Genomic DNA, 15,944 nt, shown 5'->3' on the forward strand with positions numbered 1-15,944 from the left:
GAATATTCTTCAATATTGAAGAATATTCTTCAATATTGAAGAATATTGTTCAATATTGAAGAATATTCTTCAATATTGAAGAATATTCTTCAATATTGAAGATTATTCGTCAATATTGAATAATATTCTTCAATATTGAAGAATATTCTTCAATATTGAAGAATATTCTTCAATATTGAAGAATATTCTTCAATATTGAAGAATATTCTTCAATATTGAAGAATAATATTCAATATTGAATATTATTCTTCAATATTGAAGAATATTCTTCAATATTGAAGAATATTCTTCAATATTGAAGAATATTCTTCAATATTGAAGAATATTCTTCAATATTGAATAATATTCTTCAATATTGAAGAATATTCTTCAATATTGAATATTATTCTTCAATATTATTCTTCAATATTGAAGATGAATATTGAAGAATATTCTTCAATATTGCATATTTTTCTTCAATATTGAAGAATATTCTTCAATATTGAAGAATAATATTCAATATTGAAGAATATTCTTCAATATTCATCTTCAATATTGAATAATATTCTTCAATATTGAATAATATTCTTCAATATTATTCTTCAATATTGAAGATGAATATTGAAGAATATTATTCAATATTGAAGAATATTCTTAAATATTGAAGATTATTATTGAAGAATATTCTTCAATATTCAAAAATATTCTTCAATATGGAAGATAAATATTGAATAATAAAGAAAATTGTTCAATACTATATTAATAACAAATAATTATTATTTATTTCAATATACTGGTCAATATTATTTATTTAATACTAATGTTTTCACAACTATTATTTAATATTAATGGTTTCCAATCTAAGCACGTTTATATACATACATGTCACCGGTGACTAAAAACACGACAAAAGAGGATGTTAACAATAAATAAACTACAAACAACATTCACTTCAATTATGTTTATTGAGACAATATTAAATACATCTCAATTACATACACTACTTTCCGGTATTTCCATTCAAATCGATTTGCAGAACCTCAAGGGCCCACACAAATTCAGTCACTGCAAATACACAATTCGCAATACAAGAATCCTGTTTAATATCGTAAGTAATTATCAAAAGAACGCACCAAACCGGGAAGGCTATGTAGCACCATCAAATACGCAAAATAATCAGAGGGCGCTAAATATCACCAAGGATGCCAATACGAGAACAAAAACGCATAAGGCGAACGATATGAAAAGTATCCGAGTCACCAAGAATTCTATCGAGGGACAGGCGACCGCGTGGGGCGGTCGGAAAGCAAGACACACGCTCGTCCTGGAAGTCAGGACATTCAAGAAGGACATTTACGACCGTAAGAGGGACAATGCAACTAGGACAATAAGGAGCAGGGCGGCGCCCCATCAAGTGACCATGGGTTAAGCGAGTATGGCCAATACGCAACCTCGCCAGAGCTGTTTCCCACCGCCGGTTTCGGTGGAACGAGGACGGCCACGAGGAAACAACATTTAAGAGTACGTAGCTTGTTACCAGTAACAGACAACCAAGAAGCCTGCCAACGGGTAAGGACTGAGGAATGGATAACCGGGTAAAAGTCGGAATACGGAATGCCTTTACGAGAGATGGGACAAGAGCGGACAGCTTCCTTATCAGCAGCATCCGCACGCTCATTTAAAGACACACCAATATCGCTGGGAACCCAACAAAACTCAACCGACTTAAATTTACTGTGAACGAGAAACAGCCAATGCTGGATCTCGACAACTACTCCATGAACCGGATTAAAGGACCCGAGAGCCATGAGGGCACTACGAGAGTCAACAACAACCACAAAGGAAGACTGACAACGAGAAAGCACGAGACGAAGAGCATAGAGAATAGCATAAAGTTCCGCTGTAAAGATGCTAGTCTCCGGAGGCAAGCGACACATATAAGTGCGATCAGGAAAAACAACAGAGTAGCCAACACCGTCCGCTGACTTAGACCCATCGGTGAAGACAGAAACGGAGCGGGAGTGAGAAGAAAAGTGCTCGAGGAAAAGGCGTTTTAGAACCGTAGGAGGGGTAAAAGCTTTAGTGATACGGGTCAAGGAAGTACAAAACCGCGGAAGAGGGACCCTCCACGGGGGCAAAGAAGGAACAACACGAGGAGAAACATCACAAATACGAACGGAGAGAGAATCCTGTAGGCGAGATAACCGGACAGAAAGAGGGAGGTGGTGAAGAGGAACAGGAACCGCAGGAGGGGTAAAAGTTAAAGCACGACAGAGGCGAGAGGAAGGATGTTGCAAGGACCGCGCAAGATAGCGAAGACAGTAGCGATCACGGCGGTCCTGGAGAGACAGGAAGCCAGTGTCAACATACAAGCTAAGGATGGGAGTCGAACGAAAGGCACCAGAACTGAGGCGCAACCCAGTATGGTGCAAAGCATCAAGACGGCGAAGAGTAGAAGGAGAAGCAGACGAGTAATCAGGGCAACCATAATCGAGCTTAGACAGGACGAGAGAGGAATGTAAAGCAAGGAGAGTGCGCCTATCTGCCCCCCAAAGAAGTATGGGACAAGACCCGAAGGAGGGTAAGGGCCTTAGAGCACTCAACACGGAGGTAAGAGATATGGGGAGACCAAGACAAACGAGTGTCAAGGATTAACCCCAAAAGCTTCGCGGAATCTTTGTATTCAAGGGGATGACCATAAAGTGACAAAGAGGGACGAAGAACAACCCGTTTCCGCGTAAAAGTCATGGCACAAGTCTTAGAAGTAGAGAACTTGAAGCCATGACCTGTGGCCCAAGACGACACGGTATCATTTGCAAGTTGAAGCAGGCGTTGAAGGAGACGCGAATCATCACCCTGACAACAAAGGGTAAGATCATCGACATAGACAGCGGAGAAGACACCAGAAGGAAGAGAGGAAACAAGACCATTGAGGGCAACCAGAAAAAGAGTAGTGCTCAGAACACTACCCTGGGCCACACCTTCGTATTGCTGAAAAGAGGGAGAGAGAGCGGTACCAAGGCGCACCCGAAAGGAACGACGAGAGAGGAAGCTGCGGAGAAAGAGAGGGAGATGACCACGAAGGCCAAAAGAATGAAGTTGAGATAGGATATGATAACGCCAAGTGGTGTCGTAAGCCTTTTCTAGATCAAAAAGGACGGCAACAACGGAGGTCTTCGCAGCAAAAGCAGTACGAATATAGACCTCCAAGTTCACCAGGACATCTGTCGTGCTGCGGCACTTGCGGAAACCAAATTGAGAAGGGGAGAGGAGGTGATGGTGTTCCAGGAACCACATCAGACGAACGTTAACCATACGTTCAAAGAGTTTGCAGACACAACTTGTGAGAGCAATAGGCCGAAACTCCTTAGGGGAAGTACCCAGAGACCCCGGTTTGCGAACAGGGAGGACAACGGCATCGAGCCAGTCCTCAGGGACTGACGACAACTCCCAGATCCGATTATACACACTCAGTAAATACTGAGACGTGCTCGGAGGGAGATGGCAAAGCATCTCATAATGAATACCATCGGAGCCCGCCGCCGTAAAACCGCAGAGGGCCAGGGCAGAACGAAGTTCAGAGAGAGAGAAGGGATCATTATAGGGAACCTGAAGATGAGTGCAGAAATCTAAAGGACGAGACTCAAGGACAGGTTTACGAAGAAGGAAAGATTGGGGAAGATGAAGACCAGAGCTAACAGAAGAAAAGTGGGAACCAACTTCGGAAGCGACCTGCAACGGGTCCGCCACAAGAGTATCATGGAGGTGAAGGACCGGTGAAACATCGGGAACGAACTTACCCGCTATCTTGCGGATACGCTTCCAGATCTGGGCCAGAGGGGTCTCGGACGTATTTGTTGAGACATAAGATGCCCAACATTCACGTTCAGCCGTACGGATGGCCCTACGGGCCACCACACTCGCTTTCCGAAACAAAAGAAAAGAATCGGTCGTCTGCCTACGGCGGTGCCTCTTCCAGGCTGCACGCTTACAGCGGACAGCCCGAGCACAGTCCGCATTCCACCAGGGAACGCACTTCCGTGGACCCCGAGAGGAAGAGCGAGGAATAGAGCGGAGGGCAGCGTTGAAGACAGTGTCATGAAAAAGGAGGAGAGCGCGAGAAAGAGCCAGAAGGGAGAGATCAGAGAGAGCAGCACTGAGGGTAAATAGGGTCCAGTCTGCCTTAGCAAACTGCCACCTAGGGAAAGAGAGGGAAGGGCGAAAACAGACAAAGGAAACAAGGATAGGGAAATGATCACTTCCATTGAGGTCATCAAGAACCTGCCACGTGAAATCTAAGTAAAGAGAAGAAGAGCAGAGAGAAAGATCAAGACAAGAAAGGGTGCGAGTCAGAGTCCAAATGAGTGGGCTCACCAGAATTCAGAAGAGACAGGGAAGAAGAGAGGAGAAACGGCTCAAGGAGGCGACCCCGGGTATTTGTCAGAACGTCACCCCAAAGAGAATGACGACAATTGAAGTCACCCAGCAGGAGCACAGGCTCCGGCAAGGAGTCTAGGAGGTGTTTCAAATCAGGAAAAGAGAGCGGGACACTCGGGGGGAGATAAATGGAACAAACTGTGTACCATTTCCCAACAAAGATACGAGCAGCAGAACAATGGAGAGGCGAAGGAAAAAGTAAAGGAACAAAGGGAACATCAGCCCGAATCAAGAGAGCAGAAGAATTAGAAGCCCCAGCAATGGCTGGGGGGGGGGGGGGGGAGAGAAAGGAATAGCCACGAAAACGACCAGGACGAGCACCAAGCATTGGCTCCTGGAGACAGACACAAAGGGGCGAAAACCGCGAAACCAGAAGTTGGAGTTCGAGGAAATTGGCGTAATAACCTCGAACGTTCCATTGAAGAATGGACAACGATGAGAAGAGAAAGGACAAAAACAGAGAACAAGGAAGAAACAAAGGCGAAAGACCAACAGAGCACGTTAAAGAATATCAGGGTCGGGATCAGGGTCAGCAAAGTCAGGGTTAGGGGGCATGGGTAAACTGAGCAAAGACGGAGGGAAGGAAACGGGAGAACAGATCAGAGGTGGGCGGGCAGGGTCCGGAGGAGGAGGAGGAGGAGACAACGGAGAGGAGCAGTCAAGGACAGCAGCAGGAGGAGGGGGAGTAGAAAGAGGGGAGCGCACCCCAGCAAGAGCAGCAACCGAAAGGGAAGCAAGGGCCAAAGAAACCTCCATAGCAGGAACAGGGGGCGCAAGCACTGAAACGGGAGGGGAAGGAGCAACAGAGCCAGAAGGAGGAGCTGAGGAAGAAAGCGAAGCCTTCTTACCCGCCGGGGAAGAGGAAGGAGAGGAGCCAGGCTTACGCTTCTGACTTAAAGAGACCGGTGTCCCAGCAACTACGTACCGGGCAACGGATTCCAGTGTCTCAACAGAAGCCGAACGAGAGCACACACGACGGCCGGTAGGAGAGCGATGGACATCCGCCCGCACCGACAGGCGGTGGGGAGAGCCGATAGATGCAGGAAGAGGATGGGAAGGAGGATCGGAGGGGGACGAGGAAGAAGACACAGAAGACACGGCAGACCGGGTAGAAGGAAGGGGAACCCCAGACAGAGGACCAGGAGGAGGAACCTTCGGGAGAGAACCCAAAGGAACAGAGGAGGGGGCAGTGGGCGCATCAGGGTCCAAGGCCCGGAAACGGTTGTGAGTCTGAGGAAGGCGGGAAGGACGAGGAGAGGAAGAGCGCAACACGCGAGCATAAGAGATATTAGCATAAGGCGGGAGCCGGCGAACCTGGCGCCTCGCCTCAGGAAAAGATAAACGCTCCTGGTGCTTCAGGTTGAGGACGGCTGCCTCAAGCTTGTAATGGACACACGCACGGGAGAAGGTAGGATGGGCCTCACCGCAGTTGAGGCAACGAGCCTGGGGAGAAGTGCACTCAGACTTAGAGTGACCTTCGCCACCACACAAAGGACAGAGACAGACAGTCCCGGAGCAGCGGAGGGCACCATGCCCAAACCTCCAGCACTTGTTGCAGAGCCGAGGAGAAGGAATGTACTCCTGGACAGAGCACCTGGCACCAGCAAGAATGACAGAGGGTCGAAGGGTCCTACCATCAAAGGTAATCTTCACAACCCGGAGGGGTTGACAGCGACTACCACGAGGGGGACGAGTAAACGTGTCCACCTGGAGAATAGAATGGCCCTGGGCAGCGAGGATATGTCGAATATCGTCGTGGCAGTCGCGCAGGTCCCGAACACCGGTCGCAACATGGGGCGGGAGCAAAATAGTGCCAACACTGGCATTCAACTGAGCGTTCTTCGAGACCCGAACGGGGGTCTCGCCAAGGCAGGATAAGGCAGCCAAGCGGGAAGCAGCATCCTGAGAAGGAGCATCAACGACACGTGTACCGAGACGAGTGGGGTTGAAAGTAATGGAGGCATCCACGGAATCAATGAGATGCCGATGGAGGGAGAAATCGTCAGGAGGCGCAGAATCAAGAGGGAGAAGATCAAAATATTTGGCCCACGAAGCGGGACCAAACAAGGCTTGATAGGTAGCAGAACTGGAAGGAATCGAGCGAGGGCGGCCGTGACGAGGACGGCGATGAGAACCCCCCAGAGAGAGAGGGGTTAAAAGGCACAGTAGTTACAACTAGAGAAGGAGCCGCGCCAGGGGACGAGGTAGTCACCACTGGGGGCTTGGGGCTCGACCCAACCACAGAGGAGGGAGGGGAGCCAGGGGAAGGAGGCAGAGAGGCCAAAGGAGGAGCAAGGTCGGGGCCCAATGCAGCAGAGGCTACAGAGCCCGGTCTTCCAATACGGACCGACTCGGGGGCTTGGTCGCCCACCCCACGAGCCTGAGAAGGTAAGCCAGAAGCAGCAGAAACAGGGGTTATCATCTTGACGAAAAGGAGAATTCATTCACGAATGTGCCCCCACACCCACCATGGAGCCACAATTAGAGGCAGGACACCCAACAAGAAGCTATCGCCGATCTTGTCAGGGCCTCCTAGGGGTGCGTCGTGAGTATACGCCCCACAAACGCCACCTTAAGAAACCGACAGTCCGTCGATATCGGGTTCAGTGACGAAGAGGGGATTGACAATAAAACGTTCCCCTCGCTCTCGACGTCGGGTACTGCAGTTCTACGGGTGCATGAGTATGCCTCCTCAAGCACCCGGGCGTCAAAATAGAAGAAGTCCAAGGGAAGAACCAGAACGAGCAAAAGGTCGGCAGGAAACGGCAAGCAGATAGAAGAGTGGGGAGAAAAACGAAACAGAAGGAAAAGGAAAAGGTGCCCAGCAGAATTGGAGAGGACGGCAGCAGGAGCACAAGGCTAGAAAAGGACAGAGGACTGTCCCAAGGAGCATCACACTCCGGCAGCCGCCCACGAAGCCCCCACACGGCGACAACGAGCTGAGCGGGGAGGGGGTTTAATATCGTAAGCACACCATATAAATGTGCGCCAAAATTCTTGTAGCTCAGACCTATAATGATATCACACATCCTAACTATTTTCAGTGGTCAACTACTTATCTATAACTATAGAAACTTAAATACCTTCACACTCCAAAGAACATGATGTATTAAACTTGAACTATGTCATTTGAAACAAGTTAAAATAATATTAACAACTCACGAGTACCTTAGGGTATTTCTACCCATTCCCGCCGCACAATTTCACCGAGTACAAATACAACAATCATATTTAACTTTTCACGTTCATATACTCTTACATAGTACTAATATAGTGTACATCAACCACACAAACTTTAATCACATTAACGCTTCAACATAATATTCTCTACTTTCTTCAATGTTTCATATTAAAACTATCTATGACCTCTCAGTCACATTCCGTCAAATAAATTTTCTCAGACAGACTCTCCCAACACTAACTATTGTCCAAGTGACCAGAAAGCAAACATTTTACAATCAAAGGTATTATATCTATTTTCTATTGTATTTCTCTATACAGTTTTACTTTAACATTTGTCACTACAGAACGTTAAACGCTAACAATACTATAAACTTATTTTTCTGAGCTTGGAAACAAACAGCCTCAGATTGGGCACTTGTTTATTTTATATAGGTAAATAATATATTAGTTCATTATTATATATTATAATGAGCATTTATTTTTAATGATTAAAATACCTATTTACCATGATTGATAATTATTTATTGACTAGTGCTTAACAAATAACTATTAACCTATAATGATTATTCATTATAAAGTACTAATCAATTATAACTATTAACAATCTATACATAGTATATGAAAGTTGCATTTATTTCATTACACTAATTACATTTAATGCGAACATTTCTTAGATATCTGCGGCCTTATCACTTTGGGGGTTCACACGGAGCACCCACAAGGGAGAACGCGTCGGCTGCCCGCTTTAACTAGGAATGTGTGTCCACCTCATGGCCGCAGTAGTCTTCCCCTCGGCCTCCATCCCTTTTCCTTGTTCATCAATGGTGTACCTCGTGCTCCTTCCGTACTCGGTTCTGGAAGTATTAAGGCAGTAAGGATGGGCAGAAACGGGCATGCAGTATGAACGTCACGGCCAAGGAACCGAACCCTTAAGGATACTGCTGCAATGACTTGCTAACAGGAGGGGGACATTTACCGAACCGAAATGGGCAACTGTCATTAATGGATAAACCCAGGGTGATACCCTCCGGCAACTCTGAACATGAACACTGGCACACGGGAAAGGAGTCACTTAGAGGGGAAAGGAACACAAAATGATCTTCCAGGAAAATACTCTCTAGCGAACTAAGGTAACTACCAACCCGAGCAGAACTTTAGCGGGTAAAACCCGCACAACGAAAACAAACCTTGGTGCAAGGGGGGGGGGGAACAATTACCGTATCTGCGTCAAGGGCACAAATTATTCAAGGCGGAGGCATCTAGCAACAAATATTTATTTTCTAACTAATCAATTACAATATTATAAATAAACAACAATCAATACTTTTATGACCACTATGTATATAATATCAGAATATATAAATAAAACCATCTTTCAAATCTAACAAAAAGCTCTTAACGCGCAACTGCAACATGCATGCGTCCACAGTGACAAATTATAACGATGGTTACAGTCACTTACAGTTATCTACAGTGTATGTTGGCCTCCCAAAGCATGTTACAGCTGAATAGTTACCCGAACAAACTCCCTTAACAGGCGTAAAGACTTCGGTCACTGTCAATCACCATTCTGCGAGCAGCAGTACCCCAACAACTTTGCCTCACATCCCGAGATCTTAAACTGAAATGGACACCAAACACGCTAGGGATCCCTAAATGTCAACTATTTTTTTTATTTAATATATGCAAATAACACAAATAAGGACGAAAATAGTAACAAACACTCAATGACTCATAATAAATTACTACGGACAAGATGCGATTAATACAATGAATGACAGTACTATCAATTAGTGTAGCAACTATTGAATATACATATATACACACACATACATTCACAACCAATAACTACCACCTTACAAATATAACGAACTTTTCACTAACAATATGTCAAACACAGACAACCACTACAAGGATAGGGAAAAGCAACAAATACTCATTCCAAAGTAATACGTCGCAGGACAATTAGCCCGCTAACACGGCGGCCACGCCAACCTAAGGGCTCCACAGGGGTCCCGACTAGGCCAGTAACGCACTCCCCCAACTAATGGGCCTAGTACGGGGCAGACCGAGGGCATGCCGAAAAATGACAGACAAAACGATAACAAGTAAAGCACAGCGAGGCTACAACTACAGCGACTAAAACCAACACCTATTAATAAACAACTTAAATAACGAGTAATGATACAGTACGAACTGTATACATAAATACGTCTATGTCCCACACTGCGGAGGAGGAACTAAGCAGGGAAACCCTAACCTTAACAAACCAACAATAACGTAGCATGCACAACACGAACACTAGTGGTCAATAACGGCTTAACAAACAACAATTCCCTAATGTAAACTGTAAAATCATGCCTCTGAACATCAGCTACAACACCTGAACGTGGACCAGGTTCAACCTGAACAGCAGCAAGCTGGGACACCAACAGCTGTACCCACAGCTAAGACACCGACTGCCGGGAATGTCACCAGCCGGAACACAAACACCTGAACACCAACATTGAGCAACAACGTACCAAGACTGCCGGCTCGCACACTAGGCCACATGGCTGGACCGGCTGCAACAGACCAAACCGAGCATCGGCCGCTACAACAGTGACACGTCGCAGGAACAACATCGGCCGGACATCAACCCCTCAACGAAGGCAGCCAAGACGTCCGTGCCTGTGAAAACCTTCCGCCCTACACCGGGCAGACAAAACGTCGGGATAAACAAGCGGCCTGGGGGGGGTGGGGCCACTGTCAATTACGGCCACACAACATGTCTGTATAAACAACAGGCCTGGAAGCCCGTATATTTATATGACAAATATAATACCTGAACATCATCCCCGGCTTAACTCATAAGAACAACGTTGCCTCGAGAGCAGCCCCTCAACGCAGTCAGCTAAGACGGCAGTCGCTATGACAAATTTCCCGGCTACATTGGGAACACAAATTCCTCTGGATAAACAACCGGCCTGGGAAGCAGCACTATCTTCCGGCCTACACCAAGCACACAACGTCGGATAACCAGCGGCCTGGGAGGCCACACATATCTGGATAAACAACCAGCCGGGAGCCTCCAGATTCTTTCGGCCTACACCGGGCAGACAAAACGACTGCAAACGTTTACTGCTACTGGTAAACGAAACTCGTACTCTCTACCTGTCACTACTTAATAACAAACCCATGAAAACAACTATAAACGTAACACGCTAATTAAAATGACATCCACTTAAGCAATCCATAACTACAAATAAATTGCTGAAGGAACTAATATTATGATTCAAAGATAAACTTAAAGGCACAGGCATGCGGCCCAAACACACCGTCTACGACATCCTAGACGACTTTAACTTATGTTTACTTATTTGTAAACAAGTAATGCTTCACCTTTAAGTAAAAAATGCAGCAACACCGATGTAAAATGCACAAAATTGGCACAGCAAACTAAACGTCAATGCACACCCAGATTAAACTTCAAGCAAGAGGCAAGGGCCCCGATCCCTGCAACTATCACATCCTACCTGACTAAGTTATTATGTACAGGAAAAGCACAAGTTCAACAATTGTAAAACAACCAAAGAAACATGCACCTTGACACTGCATAACATTCATTAATAAATCCTGCAAACTTTTGGAAAATACAAGTTCATGAAAACTTCAAGCTAGGGACCGGAGGCCTATCACACAGCAGCTACCCTAACCTACCTGACTTTACCCATTCGCTTTTAAGCGATAAGCAAAATGATCAACACACGTCAGTGTAAACCAGTAATAAATAAATATACATGCACCAAGACGCTGCATAATAGGCGGCAAGAGTTACCTGATGTAACGGAACGTCAATGCAGGGCCAGTCAGCTTAACAAAAGAGGCAAGGGGGGTGGGCCTACTCCGCGCCTATCACAGCCTAACTCACTCACTTGAAAACTTCATGCCTAACAATAGTTAAACAATAAAACAATTCCAACACCAGTAACAGTAAATAACATGAAGCTTAACCCCCAGAAATTGATTTATTAAATTCAGGTAACTTCATGGTACGCAATACCACTATATTCTTCAACTCAAAGCCATGAGGCTTCGAACTCAGGAACTACCACATTCTAGGTTGCTTTACTTATTTATTCACTCATAACTCTTGCTTCTTGAATAAAATTATTAAAACATGCACGACGCCATTCCATAATTTGTAATAAATTGAACAAAAAATTCTTAGTTTCAAGCCAAAGGAAGCTAACACCAACAGACTTGGACCCGTGATGCGGGTCAAAGATAAATAATTGGTGAGCCATAACACATTCCAACTGAAACCACATTCGACAATTTTTTATACCCACCGTTTACACTAGCCTAAGTCAATTACAGTCAATGATCTAACACTTGATTCACGTCTACTTTACATTTATATCGATTAACAAGTCCTCTTCATTTCGTTAACGTTTGCCATACATTACAAACTTGTTATTTTATTCCTTACAATGCCAAAGTAATATTCATATATACAAGGTACATTGACTTTGAATACATACCATGCTATTTACAATTTTAAGACCATTAGTACACGCAGCGTTTCGCCCAGCTCCTTAATCTAACATAATTTGATGTAGAATTTAGCTAACGATATTTTTTCAATGTATCAATCATTTTAATAAAAAACAAACAAAACATGACAGTAAACACATTAGTAGGTACAGGTATATTATACAACATTGCTATATTAAACCTCACATTGCATTGACAGCTTGATTAGTATAAAATACCAACGTTAATACCCACTGCAATTAGGTACTTTATATATTTGGTACTTACGTACCTAATTACGATTATTAGGTTTACGAAATTACAGTAACAATTATTACGAAATTAGGTACTTCAAATTTCATGATTTACTTAACATTCCCTACAACTATCTATTCCTTTATGATTCAAAAATTCCCCCAAAATATTTCTCTACATCAACTATATATTTACCCTTCCTTGACCACACCACATTTAATGCCATCTCTAACGAGACGCCTTCTAGGCGACTCCCTCCTATTTCTCTAGTATATATATATATACACAACTTTAGTATCAATCAACATTAACAACTATTAAAAACCTACTGGATATCGATTAACCATCAAATTACATGATCGACGATTCTGCAATATATACATTTACAACAAAGTTTAATTCTTTCGTACCTTCAATGGAAGAGAAACTTGATCAGTCAACAGCTGGAGGTTGTGTCCCTAGAGTAACTACACAGGATGGTATCAACGTCATCCACCTCCAGCCTCCTCAAGCGTGTCACCTGCGAAACTATATTATATTCAGGATTCTGAACATTCATACGATAAAATTTCCTTATCACCATTAATATCTCAAATACACCGCCATGCACTGTTCACAAAAACAAGACAGCTTGGGAGCGAGGGGGGGTGCCTCATGGCCAGGTTTTGAAATGCGACATGCACCGAGTTATGATTCAAAGCGCCAGTCCACCTTCCAGACACTGTTGGGGGGGGGGAAGGGGGGGGGGTTATCAACTAAGCTTATTCTCTTATCTGGGAGCTGCGAGTGTGTGAGATGTTCATGTGTATTTCAACATCTATACATGAATACCGCGTAGCATTCATTTATACACACACCCAAGCTTCCACACGTTATGTTAACTTCAACCAATTTCTTTTTATTATATAATACAAGTGTTCCGTCTAGTAACACTGAGCATTAGACGTGATGAGAGCCAAAGTACACCACATGATTAATTCAGCAATGCTAATATATTTAGTACTAGTTACGTAGTGCATAAAACTCAAATCTTAACTAATTTATTGCAGCAAGATGTGTTGAAATGAACATATCACACTCGCCTGTAGGTCACAGCCTCTTCCATTACTCTGCAGTGTGCCGTTGGTTGGCCTCCACAAATGCTCCTTTCTTCACAAATAGATACTTCACCATTGCTGTTTCGCCCAGCCCGCAGCTCTCCACACGCTCATCTGCATGAAATATAATGCGTAATATGCATCCATCTAACCTTAATAAAAGATGTTAAGGGCTACAACCATCTATGAATACTCTACTCAAAACTCATTACACAATTTTGTCTTCCCTGCGAATTCATTTCCTCTAATATAATTGTATAATTCAACATCTAACAATTTGGATATTACTTTCTGATATGTCTACCAACATCTAACTCCATTTAGACGAAACAAAACTAATACATAACAAAACATGTCTTGGAGCACTCGTCAGTGCTAATTTTATTCTCAATACCATCAAAGCGCAGCCATGACAATACCCTTCCCCACACTCCAAACACCATGTCGGGTATACCTACAATCCGAAGCTAAACACGAGATTGACAATTCTTCGGGTTTCCTGATCGCGCAATCATCCTCCCTTCCACAAATCACCGTCTCTGTTACACTTATGGCTAGACAACATTAACTGCCCAATAATTACCTACCAGTACTAATTGGGGTACCTATATGACCACACTTTGCCTGATTATGTTCCAGGGAAACAACACTATGTTCCTAGTACACATTTCTCAACGCTATAAAATAAAGTCCACACAATATACTTCCTGCTACACAATGATAAACAGATCGTAAACAAATACCTCAACCTTAAGTTACAAGTGACTTTTTCACTTTTGCATCAACCTACACTACTGGTGGAGCGCACGCTATCCCGCTCACTACACAATTACACCAATATCAACAACATAACCACCACCAACACACTCCCACGTCTACCCTCGCCAGCCACCTACAGTAAACAAGAAAAATACTGTCACGAGGGTCACATCTCCAGTCAATCAGCCATTGGTCGCAAGTAAACCGGAACCTTCACATCCACTCCATGTAACAAAATAAACCTAAAATATATCATTTACATGACCTTTGTCCTACGAAGGAGGTCGCGCTTATTTAATGCTGTATATTTAACATTATAAACAATTTCAATTAATAATGGCACTAACATTTCATTCATAAGTCAATGTTGATTTTTATCACCTATGTACCTCAAACGACTCGCGTCAATTCATGTCTACGTCCTTCGACGAGGACAGGAAGGCTACGTATTATCAACGGTTCACCCCTCATACGTCAAATTATGTACCCAGGTAACCTGAACAATTTAAAGTGTGGGGGGGGGGGGGGGGGCAACAGCAATTTCAATTTGAATAACACTACACTCGACCCACACCGACAGCGGCCAAACCCTATCGCCCAACTTATTCACTACTCTTAATCACCAAAGTTACCGGAAGCAACACCACCATCATCCTTCCACACTACATTTTTTTACTATCTCAACTTTTTACACCACTTAACATTAATTACCGTAACTCATAGATTTTCAGATTTAAAACAAAACTGATGCGGGTCCTGATATGGCTGTAGTAATGACTGGTCAAACTTCAATTGCCCAAATTAGCCTAATCCTAATACATTATTACTATAACTATTTACCTTCTGCCGGATAGGGCCATCAGACCTTGCTAACTAAAGTAGCACAACTGGAACATCTACCACCACCTCCTCGGCAGGGTATGACTGCAATCATCGCTCCTTCAAGACGGCTGTGGAAAAAAATACAAAATGTTAATCAATACAGTACGTAAACATTATTATTTTTCTTTTAGTACTGATTATGGGTCAGGACTAACAAATATCCCAGTATATATACCACCCAACAGGGGGTATATACGACAGCTAAAAATATAGATTTTTCCCCCTATGTGCGTTTGGACGGTGTACAGAGTGACAGTGTAACCTAGGGGTCTGTCAGCCCTAGCGACCCCAAAGGGTAACGGGGTACCAGCTCAGAGTAACAAAACGCCCTAACACTAACTTGTACACCTCTACTCGGCTAATTCTAGGGGCAAAATAACGTTCCGTTGCGCCTCAACGAGCAGGTGGACTCAATAGCCAATCACGTTTCTCATTTTCAGTTGACGTCACATACTCAATAGCCAATCACGTTTCTATTTTCACTTCACGTCACATTGTCGCAAGCTGTACTGTCATTGGTCGCCTCGACGTAATTGGATACCTTACTAGTTAATGAGTTTTATTTTTTGAAACTGAAATATATCAACTCAAATGTATACCCAAAGTATGAGAAACATACATGTATCAAATGGATGAGAAATTATTTTTTTTTTCCGATTTTACCTACTTATAATTATTGGTTAAATTAAGGACCGGCCCGAAACCCTGCGCGTACTACTGGCTTTACAACAGTGTAATTACTGTACTATGCTATGTATTCTCACAAACCCATTGTACCTTAATGTATATCAATATTTTTAGAAATACATTTTTTTAATGTTTTACATTACACTCAAA

The 15,944-nt window shown here is 43.7% G+C and overlaps 1 long non-coding RNA gene across 1 annotated transcript; it reads right to left on the reverse strand.

Moving 5' to 3' along the window:
- Positions 1 to 8,004: 8,004 nt before the first annotated feature.
- LOC138356033 (uncharacterized) lies at positions 8,005 to 15,564 on the reverse strand. The gene is made up of 5 exons (XR_011224081.1): positions 15,448 to 15,564; positions 15,066 to 15,175; positions 13,452 to 13,580; positions 12,780 to 12,889; positions 8,005 to 8,453 (listed from the first exon to the last, which is right to left on the reverse strand). It is a non-coding gene; the product is annotated as an uncharacterized lncRNA (long non-coding RNA).
- Positions 15,565 to 15,944: the final 380 nt, after the last annotated feature.

This window comes from Procambarus clarkii, chromosome 70 (genome assembly GCF_040958095.1).
Source record: "Procambarus clarkii isolate CNS0578487 chromosome 70, FALCON_Pclarkii_2.0, whole genome shotgun sequence".
In the NCBI taxonomy this organism is placed as follows: Eukaryota; Metazoa; Arthropoda; class Malacostraca; order Decapoda; family Cambaridae; genus Procambarus; species Procambarus clarkii.